The sequence below is a fragment of the Frankliniella occidentalis genome, unplaced genomic scaffold (assembly GCF_000697945.3).
Source record: "Frankliniella occidentalis isolate FOCC.00 unplaced genomic scaffold, Focc_3.1 Scaffold16, whole genome shotgun sequence".
Classification (NCBI taxonomy): domain Eukaryota; kingdom Metazoa; phylum Arthropoda; class Insecta; order Thysanoptera; family Thripidae; genus Frankliniella; species Frankliniella occidentalis.
This window is the reverse complement of record NW_026267146.1, coordinates 3,279,389-3,288,032: the sequence shown is the minus strand read 5'-3', so window position 1 is coordinate 3,288,032 and position 8,644 is coordinate 3,279,389. Positions and strand designations below refer to the sequence as shown.

Below are 8,644 nucleotides of genomic sequence, written 5' to 3'. Positions count from 1 at the left end.
CCCCAAGCCCCACCCTCTTCACTCCCTTAAACACCACCACCACACTGCTCCCCACTTCTTCCCCTATCTCTCTTCCTTTTGTCTCTCTCTCGCACGCGCCTCCGCCGCCCCACTCCCTTGAAATGCGTGTTTGCTCTGCTCAAACATACTCGCGCGCGCGGGGATTATACCCGGGGCCAAACAGAGTGACGGTCGAAATGGGCGGAAAGGGCCGCGCGCGCGGCGCCCAAAGCGGATTGCGTAGAGAATAGCGCACCACCTTTCCGCGCCCTTACATAATCAGCGGGCAGCCGCGGGGGGCCGGCCGCGAGGAGCAGCAGGGCGCGGAGGTGACGCCGGGAGGTGACGCAGCAAGCAGACGGAAAGGTCACGCCACCCCGACTAATTGGAACAAATGTAAACCCTCGTCATCTTCTTGGGGTCTAACTACTTTAAAAAAAATTATACCGTACCTCACTATTCAAAAGGTAGGGTCCACCAAGGCTCAAACCGCTTATACCTGACTTCAGGTACCGATTTTTTTTTTTCCAGGTTCATGTGAGTTGTGACTATAACGAGAAGATATTATTTCAGAGAAAAATAGTCAATTTTGATAATTCCGATCTTTTTTCTTCTGTTTAAATTAAGTGCTCTCTCTGGATACGAGCGTGCAGCGTAGGTATGGTTTCTCGCACTCCACCTACCTCTCATCTCCAGCAGCAGCGGCAGCGGCAGCACCCGCGCACGCGCTCAGGGTCACGAGAGGCTCCCTGTGAACAAGGAAAGAAACACGATAAGCAGCCGGTAATGAAGACGTACGATGTATTAACGGAAATATCACAACATCCGATTAAATTTCAAAACTTAAAAATAAGAGAAGGAAACAATGCAGGATAAGGTGCCGTTTGACGGGACTGTTGGTCTGATGGATAAGCAGATGAGGACTGTGAGGTGTTTCTGGTCTGCGTGGCGTGCGCTGCGGATTGATGGATAGACTCCCGGGGGGCATAATATCAGACCGAGAGAGCGTTGCGCGGCCACCACATTTTTAGAAACATCCGATATTAACGACAGCAGCGGCTTCACCCGCGCGGGCGTACTTCGTACTCAGTCAGTGAACGTCATGAAACCAAACTGTGAACAAAACAAAACTGGTCCTTTAAAATCAGACTAGCCCAAAAGAAAGAAAAGACAACCGTATCATCCCATATTTTACCCCATACGGCCAACGTTTGTATACAAAGCGAAGTGTTCGACTTGCGAATCCTCTGATAAAATATGCAGATAACAGACAAATAAAACACGATATAGCCGTGTCCAGAATCAGAACGTAGCGCGACAATAATTACGTTTCTAAGAAGCTCCCTCCCGCTTTCCCTCCATTTATTTGTCTGTCTCTGGAGCGCGAGGAGCTGTTGTTGGGGAACCAACTTTTGTTCCCCGGATGAGGGGAAAAAAGAGATAAACGCGACGAGTGCGAGAGGACAAGCAGACGCCATTAGCCGTGCATGGGTGGCGACAGCGATCGCTTTGGCTCGGACAGCTTGCTTACGACACTGGTCCGCCCCGTTCGAAACCTGGTAGGAAATTGCGCGCTTCCCGTCACAAAAAAGGTCCACCAAAGTCAATTTTACTTTTGTATAATGTGAAACAAACCGATGTTTAAGAACAACAACTTCTCCTAAAGGACGCAGGATTCACCTTGGCCTAGTCGAGCAGCGCGAGGCAAACACAAACTGCTCCCTGCGACCGCTAGCGACATTACCATACGTATCTCCACCGCAAGGAAATAAGGGCCCCCTATAAAGCTCGCGAGAGCACCAACACTGTCGTACCCGCGCACCAGCCATTTTTTATTTTTGTTTTTTTTTTTTTAATAAAAAACAAAACAGGAGGTAAAATGTTCCCCCAAGCTTTTCCGCGTCGCCAGCGCTGCAATAATAATTTATAAGCGCGGGGGAGTCCCGTGGATTCACTTCACGCCTGCGTGCCTCCATTACCTTACCGGCCTGCTTCCAAGAAGGAGGGTCCAGGTCGGTGGAGGGTCGCGGCTGCACGCGCTGACTCCGCACCACCTTACACCTCCGGCGTGAGAGCTTGGAGGGGGGCGGGGAGAGCATAGCTAGCGGAGTGGCTCGTCGGTGAGGCCACTCTGTGCGGCACCGTGCGCCACAACAGGGTGCTTTGCTGGGGCCTTGTGCCGCAATGCTTCACAAACTTTCTCCCCTAACGCAGCCCAGCCACCCCCTCTGCGTCCCGTCCTGTATGCACCACACTCGCTCCTGGCTCGGCAGAGGACTTGGACGAGCGTGCCATACCGTGCCGAGACCAGCACAACGGGGACGTCATCATCTCCATCTGGAAGGTCGTATTTCCGGGAAGGACTTATGAGGGAAGCTTGCTGCATAGCTCAGTCGGGGACTCACTCACTGCTTATCTCTGCTGGTGGTCGGATTTCCCGGTCGACCCCTTGAATTATTGGGTACGTTTTCGAAGCAAAAGTACGTTCCACGCTGCGCTTGCAACGGACCAGATGGGACACTAAGTAAGTGACCTCTTAAAATGTATAATGGCAAAAGCTATAATTCTGACCTTTCCTTTCACATTTTTCACCACTTTTCAACCCTGTTGCGGGTCCTGATATTGGTAAAATTGCTGAAACTCATTCTAGTGCAACAACCAGGCAGACAGCCGAGAAAAATTTGAGAAAAATCTCAATCCAGAATCAAACTTTAAGCAGATGATAACAATTTTAAGAAGAGCCTGTTTTCTAATTTTCTCCTCTAGCTGTCATCTGTTTGTGGCTGCTTGCTACTTGCAATTTTGTGATTCGGCGTACTGGCGGTGTTGAGGAGGATATACGGCGCGGGCAGAGCGGCTGGCGTCAGTGGCCTAGTATTGGTATGCACGGGCCTGCCCTGCCCTGCCTGGCGGCCTGGCGCAGTATTGTTAGTGTAAGATAGGATAAGGGAATGGGCATGACGTGAACAACAGCCAGCTATTCGCTCGGACACCATTCCCCCAGCGCCACAGAAATTGTTTTCTGGTCTCCGCTTGGTTCTCTGTCCTTATCGAGAGTAAAAGCAAGCTGACTCCTTAAAGTTACTTATCTATTCTTTATGCTCAGTCAAAATGTTTTTAAGGTATCATCTGCTAAAAAAGGCACACCTCGTCCTCCTCGCCGGCCGATCAAGATGGGAGGAGATGCGGGACGGGCACGTCTTTTCCTTCTCGAAGAGACAGTCTAGGGGACTAAATAATAAACGTACTTCTACTACCAGTCCTGATTATACCGTCTGTGCCCTGCAAAACTCCATCACCGCACGGTCATAGTTCATTCTCCTCTGCCTCGGACACACACAATACGCAGAAAGTTTTCAGCCGACCCTAACCTCACTTATTGCGGCAGCCGGGTCGGCCCGTGAGCTGCGCCCCGCGGCGAGGCAGCCGGCTGGTCTGCCTGGGCGGGGCGGGGCGAGGCGGGGCCGCGACACAGGGGCACTGCCCTTTCGCTCTGCGCGCCCTCATCCCGGCCCACGGCGCGGCCCACGGGGACCCAAAACACACTGCTTTTGCGATATTATGGCCCCAGCTTCGGCCGCCCCTTTAATTTCAAAACTTTACTGCGTGGGGTGAGCTCCCCCACCCCCCTCCCCCTACCCCTGCACCACACAGTGCGCTCCGCCGCGCCGCGGTCGGAGCCCCCCGGACAACGGCGCGGATCGCGTGAGGGGCCCCACTTTGGGTCACTTCCACCCCCGTGGTGGCGGGGGCCTGGCGGCGGGGGCCTGGCGGCGGGGGCCTGGTGGCGCCCCCACTCCACTCGTTCACCTTTTAATTGCAGCCCCGCTGCTTGTTTCGCGCTGCCGGCAGCAACCACAAAGTAGTGAACACAGCCGAGAAAGTAGTCAGCAGAAGAGAGTAGCGAAGAGAAAAGACGTTGGTACACACTTAACGTCGGGATTGCCTTGCTTGCCACGCAGGTTGTTTATTTATTTTTATTTATTTTTCGGGTTTCGCGAGGAGGGGGGGGGGCGGCAATGTTCAATGTCTTTCCTTGCCAAAATTAGATCATTTAAAATAGGACAATCTTTTCGCAGCACGACAAGACGACAAGGCTAAATTATGACATTGTTTGACAGAAGACGGAATGTTAGCAAGAAATTAGGCCAAAAAAATTGTCTGTCCAAAACGAATAAATTGTTTGCACTCAAACGGGGATAGCAAAACACTGGCAAGCAGTGCGACTACGGTGTTCAGCGTGTATGAACACATTAGAGAAAGTAGTGAACACAGTGGTGTGGCGTATAGACGAAGCAACGTTGCACTGCTTCAACCAGTGTGTTCGGCACAACAGCGTCGACTGAAGACAGGCGAAACTTGTCTTGTCTTCCGCTCGGTCTTATCCCACCCGGGGGCGCGGATATCCTCGTTAATAACCCGTTCGCGTGCGCGTGGGCGCGGGCGGGGCCGCCCGGCGCGGGCTTCAAAGTAAACAACTTTGTGTCGAGTTGAGAACATTTCCAGAGACGTATCGCTATAACGAGCCTGCCGAGGAGTAGGGCTCCCCCTCCTCCTTTCACTCACACCCCGCCAAATCTTAATGACCTCTTGTTGTACAGTGCCATGGGCCCGCCATGGGCCCGGCCATGAGGCCCGGGCACTGTGCGTCTGGCAGCTGCGGCCGTGAACTTGGGTGACAGACGACATGGACCAGCGGCGCGGCGTCGGCGGCGGCGGGGGAAGGCCCCGTCTGTTTCGGCGCGGCGTCCGACAGAGTGGGGGAGCTGTAGGCGAGAGTTGAATTTATTTGATGCTGACGCGAGGGGCTTTTCTGACAGTGTAGAACGAGGGTAGATAGAGAAGAGAAACGCGCGGGCGGCCGCCTCCCGTCGCGTTTACCCGTTGCGGAGCCCGGGAGGCCCCGCACTGGAGGGGAGTGACCTGAGGACGTATCTTGTTCTGACATGACCAACACACCCGCCGTGCTCCACTCAGCCCGGGTAACGAATTGTTTGCTCTGGCGAATACATCACGGCAGTGTGTGCCCGACCCCCAAACCACCGCCAGCGGGCATACATTTCAATCGCTTCGACAACACAACGAGCCGCACGTACGATGAGGCATCTAGAGAACAGGGTGTACGCACACATCGTAGTGTTGGCGTCCTTTATGGCCGAGCAAGCACAAAACAACGTTTGCTAAGACATAGAAAAAAAATGTGTGGTTTTTCTTTCTGGTCGCTGTTTTGACAAAATGCTACAAAGTTTTTGTTTCAAGGCCCTCCAAATGTTTGCTGCTAAACACAGTTTGCTGCTTGGGTGACACAACAAAAATTTTTTTATCTGGCTGGAGCCAGTCTGCTGAAGCAAATATTTTGCTAATGTAGCAAAGTTCCTTTTCTGGAACAGGAGACTTTTTTTATCCAACACTCTTTTCGACGTGGCATAGGCGTGTATAATAACCGTTTTGGGCCTCCTAGACGGGCAGAGTCCTCGAGATGTCCGCCACTTGGCTCGCCCCTGTCCACTCCCTGTCCCTCTGGCTGAGCCCGCCGCCAGCAGCCCGATCGAGTTTCGAGGGGGCGAGACATCCATCAAACCGAGCAGACAAGATCGGTCGCAAACTAGTGGCGTAGGTGGCTCGTATCGAGGAGAAAGAGAGAGAGGTTGGCTCCAACTGACTTCTCTCTCACACACACTCACACACACTCCAGTTCAGCTTCAGCTTCCCCTCCGCCACTGCGGCAACGAGCCCCCACTCCGGGACCAACTCGCCGCCAAAACGCAGCCATCACGATCAAGGACAACATCTCGATAAGATTGTTTGGGGAATCTGCATAGTTGAGATCTACATCCAGCGACCGCACATCTTTTGGCGATGGACAAAAGATTCCGCAGTCGCACGTCTACTTACTTTAAAACGGAACGGGTCGGCATGAGATGCAGAGCAATAGCAATTTGCAATAATAACCTCAAATGACGTTGAAAGCAAAGGCAGTATTGTGATTTAAACCGTTAAATTGCAAATTGTGTTGAGTCTGTAGATCCTGCTGGCGCAGTAAACGAAACGAAGATTCATCGCGCCCATACTAATACTTCATCCTTGCGCTCCGTAACTCTCCCGCTGACCCGGCTCGATCGCAAACCTCGTCGAGAGTATAAAATATATTTGATGACGCAATTACCAGTATGGCACAACAAAGGGGGCAGGGACGATGATCTACTCCCCTTTTAACACGTTGCCCCCTAGTGTGACCTAACGGGAGGTCACTCGCCTGTAATCGTATTCAGCTGAAAAACATTTCTCCACTTAAAGGTCCTGGAGTGTTGTCGAAAAAATTATATATGCTTTGAAATTTTCAATTTATTTGATGCACTGTCTAAACTTTTTGTGAAGTTTTCCAAATGTGTTTTTTGTAGTTTTTCAGTAATATTTTAAAACATTATGCTAGAAACAACGCAGGAATGAAATTTACAGAGCCAATTTAAGTATTGCTTTCGTAGAGCAACAACAAGGACAACAGTTTTTATAGTTAAGGTAGAACGAAAATAGTCTACTCCAAACTTGTCATCAAAATTGATTTACAAATTTATTTTGCGGACCCGCTCCGCACCCTCGTTTGCAAGAAGGGCCGCTGCTCAGCTTATAGGGAATGACCGCACAGCGGACAAGACAACGAGGCAAAGCAAACTAAATTATTCAAATCATTTGAAAACTTCGTACTGTCGTTGAACCACTGCAGTCTGCGCTGCGCCGTTGCTGCGGCCAGGGGCCTATGAAGCTTGCTCCTCTCTTTTCGCTGCGCCCGTCGGGTTCGTCTCCCGTTTAACTTAAAACAAACTCTGCTCGTTGTAAGTGGCGAAGCGAGGCGCGGGCAGGGCGCGGACGATGTGACCCGACCCCCGAGCCGACGTCGTCCGACGGCGCGGTGCGGGTCATGGTGAAAAAAAGGGATGTGGCTGCTGCCGCTGGCAGTGCAGCTGGCCACACTGTGTGTAATCTACCCCCTCCCTGCTTTCAGAAAACCCCAGCTGCTGGGCGGACCAACTACTTGAAGGAGACAGGGAAGGGAATGGGGTGTGGGCAAGTTTGGCACAAGAGAGCAAGTGGAGGGAAAGGGGGGGGGCATGGCGCGAGGCTGCAGGTGTGGACCTTGTGCAACCCTCGACACATTAAATGGTGCCATTATGGCCAACGCAGTGTAGAAGAAGTAGTTTAGAATATACACCTTTCCCTAAAAGGAAGAAAAGGCGGGAATAAAATTGGGCAGTTGCTACTCCCCTCTTATAATGAGGATAAAACCGTCAGCCGTCGGTTATGAAGGTACTCGGTGCCTACCCCTTCCGATAAGGAACCTTCCCGACTCGACATTGCCGCCCCACCTGTAAGTCCAAAGGCTCTCACGTTGCCACCAACTTGTAAGCCTCAGGCCCCCTCCTCGCTCACCTCAGCCGGCGCGGCCCCGTCCATGGTCTAGCTCGGGCTACAGCGGGCTACAGCTCCAGTCTACCTGTTCGATGGCATGGAGAGGCAGAGTCTATCAGTCTGCTTGCACTGAATTACAATGGTGAAAATGCACAAAATAAACTCGTCGGAAAGCTTTTTTATGAGAGAGGAGAGTTCTCTACGCTGCATTGCATGGTTGCCTTTGACTCCATCCTCCTCGGGTCAAACGCTTCAACCGCGAGGGGCAACAACCGTGACAGGAGAGGGTTGGGTTGGGGGTCGGGATGTCTCTATCCTGAAAGTTGCGTCTGATATCGGAGAAGGGAAGTGGGGGTAGGAGGAGGGGGCCTCGGTGGCGCACCTGTCGTCCTTATGCAAATCAGACACACGTTCGGACGACTCCGCCTGTCGGGGCTCTGTTCTGTTCAGCAGTTGTACGTGCGTCGGTTGGTTTCACAAAAGCGACGCAGGTGTCGCCTGTCGCCCCCCCCCCCCGTTTTTGTACTGCCGATAACATAGGCAGCAAATATGACAAAGTAATAAAAAGGCAAAACAAAACAAAGCCGCAGCCAGATTATTGGCGCGACTCTTCCCTACTGCACCACAGAGGGTGACACACCAACACGACACCACGCACCGACATCTAACACAATAAGGTGAGATAGCATGCCGTCCTATTTTAGTGTTACGCTATAGGGTCTCGAAGCCGAATACCTCTGTTCTAAATAGTCATGTTTTTATAGCATAGCACATTTTTAAACATTCCTTAAACCGGGTTGTTACCAAGGGTTCATTATTATTGCTTGGAGGGCTGAGCAGAAGCGGTGCAACCCCCCGACTGACAGGGGTGCGCCTCGCCGGCACGCCCTGGCGCCACCCCAACCAACATTCCGCTCGTGTGGCACCCTCGGACATGAGGGTCGGCGGGGCGTGCTGGGTGTGGCTGGGTGTGGCTGGGCGTGGCGGGGCCTGGCGGGGCAGAGCGTGGCACGGCGTGAAGGCGCCCACCCGTCCTAATACACACGCACGCGCCGACACCAAATTGATTTCGTGAGGTGGTGGAGAAGAAAGGGGGGAGAGGGCAGGAGAGGAGTGGGGATACGGGAGGCCGACAAAGAAGAGTGGGAAGAGACGGAGGCCAAGGGGAAGGAAAGAGGGGGAGGAAAGAGAGGGAGGAAAGAGGGGGAGGAAAGAGGGGGAGGAGGAGGAGGAGGAG

The 8,644-nt window shown here is 52.7% G+C and overlaps 1 protein-coding gene across 1 annotated transcript in view; it reads right to left on the bottom strand.

Moving 5' to 3' along the window:
* LOC113207674 (allatostatin-A receptor-like) overlaps positions 1–8,644 on the bottom strand; it is a gene marked incomplete in the record, with an annotated part of 197,214 nt that overhangs the window by 103,408 nt on the left and 85,162 nt on the right. Inside the window, 1 exon segment of the mRNA XM_052264052.1 lies at positions 684–749.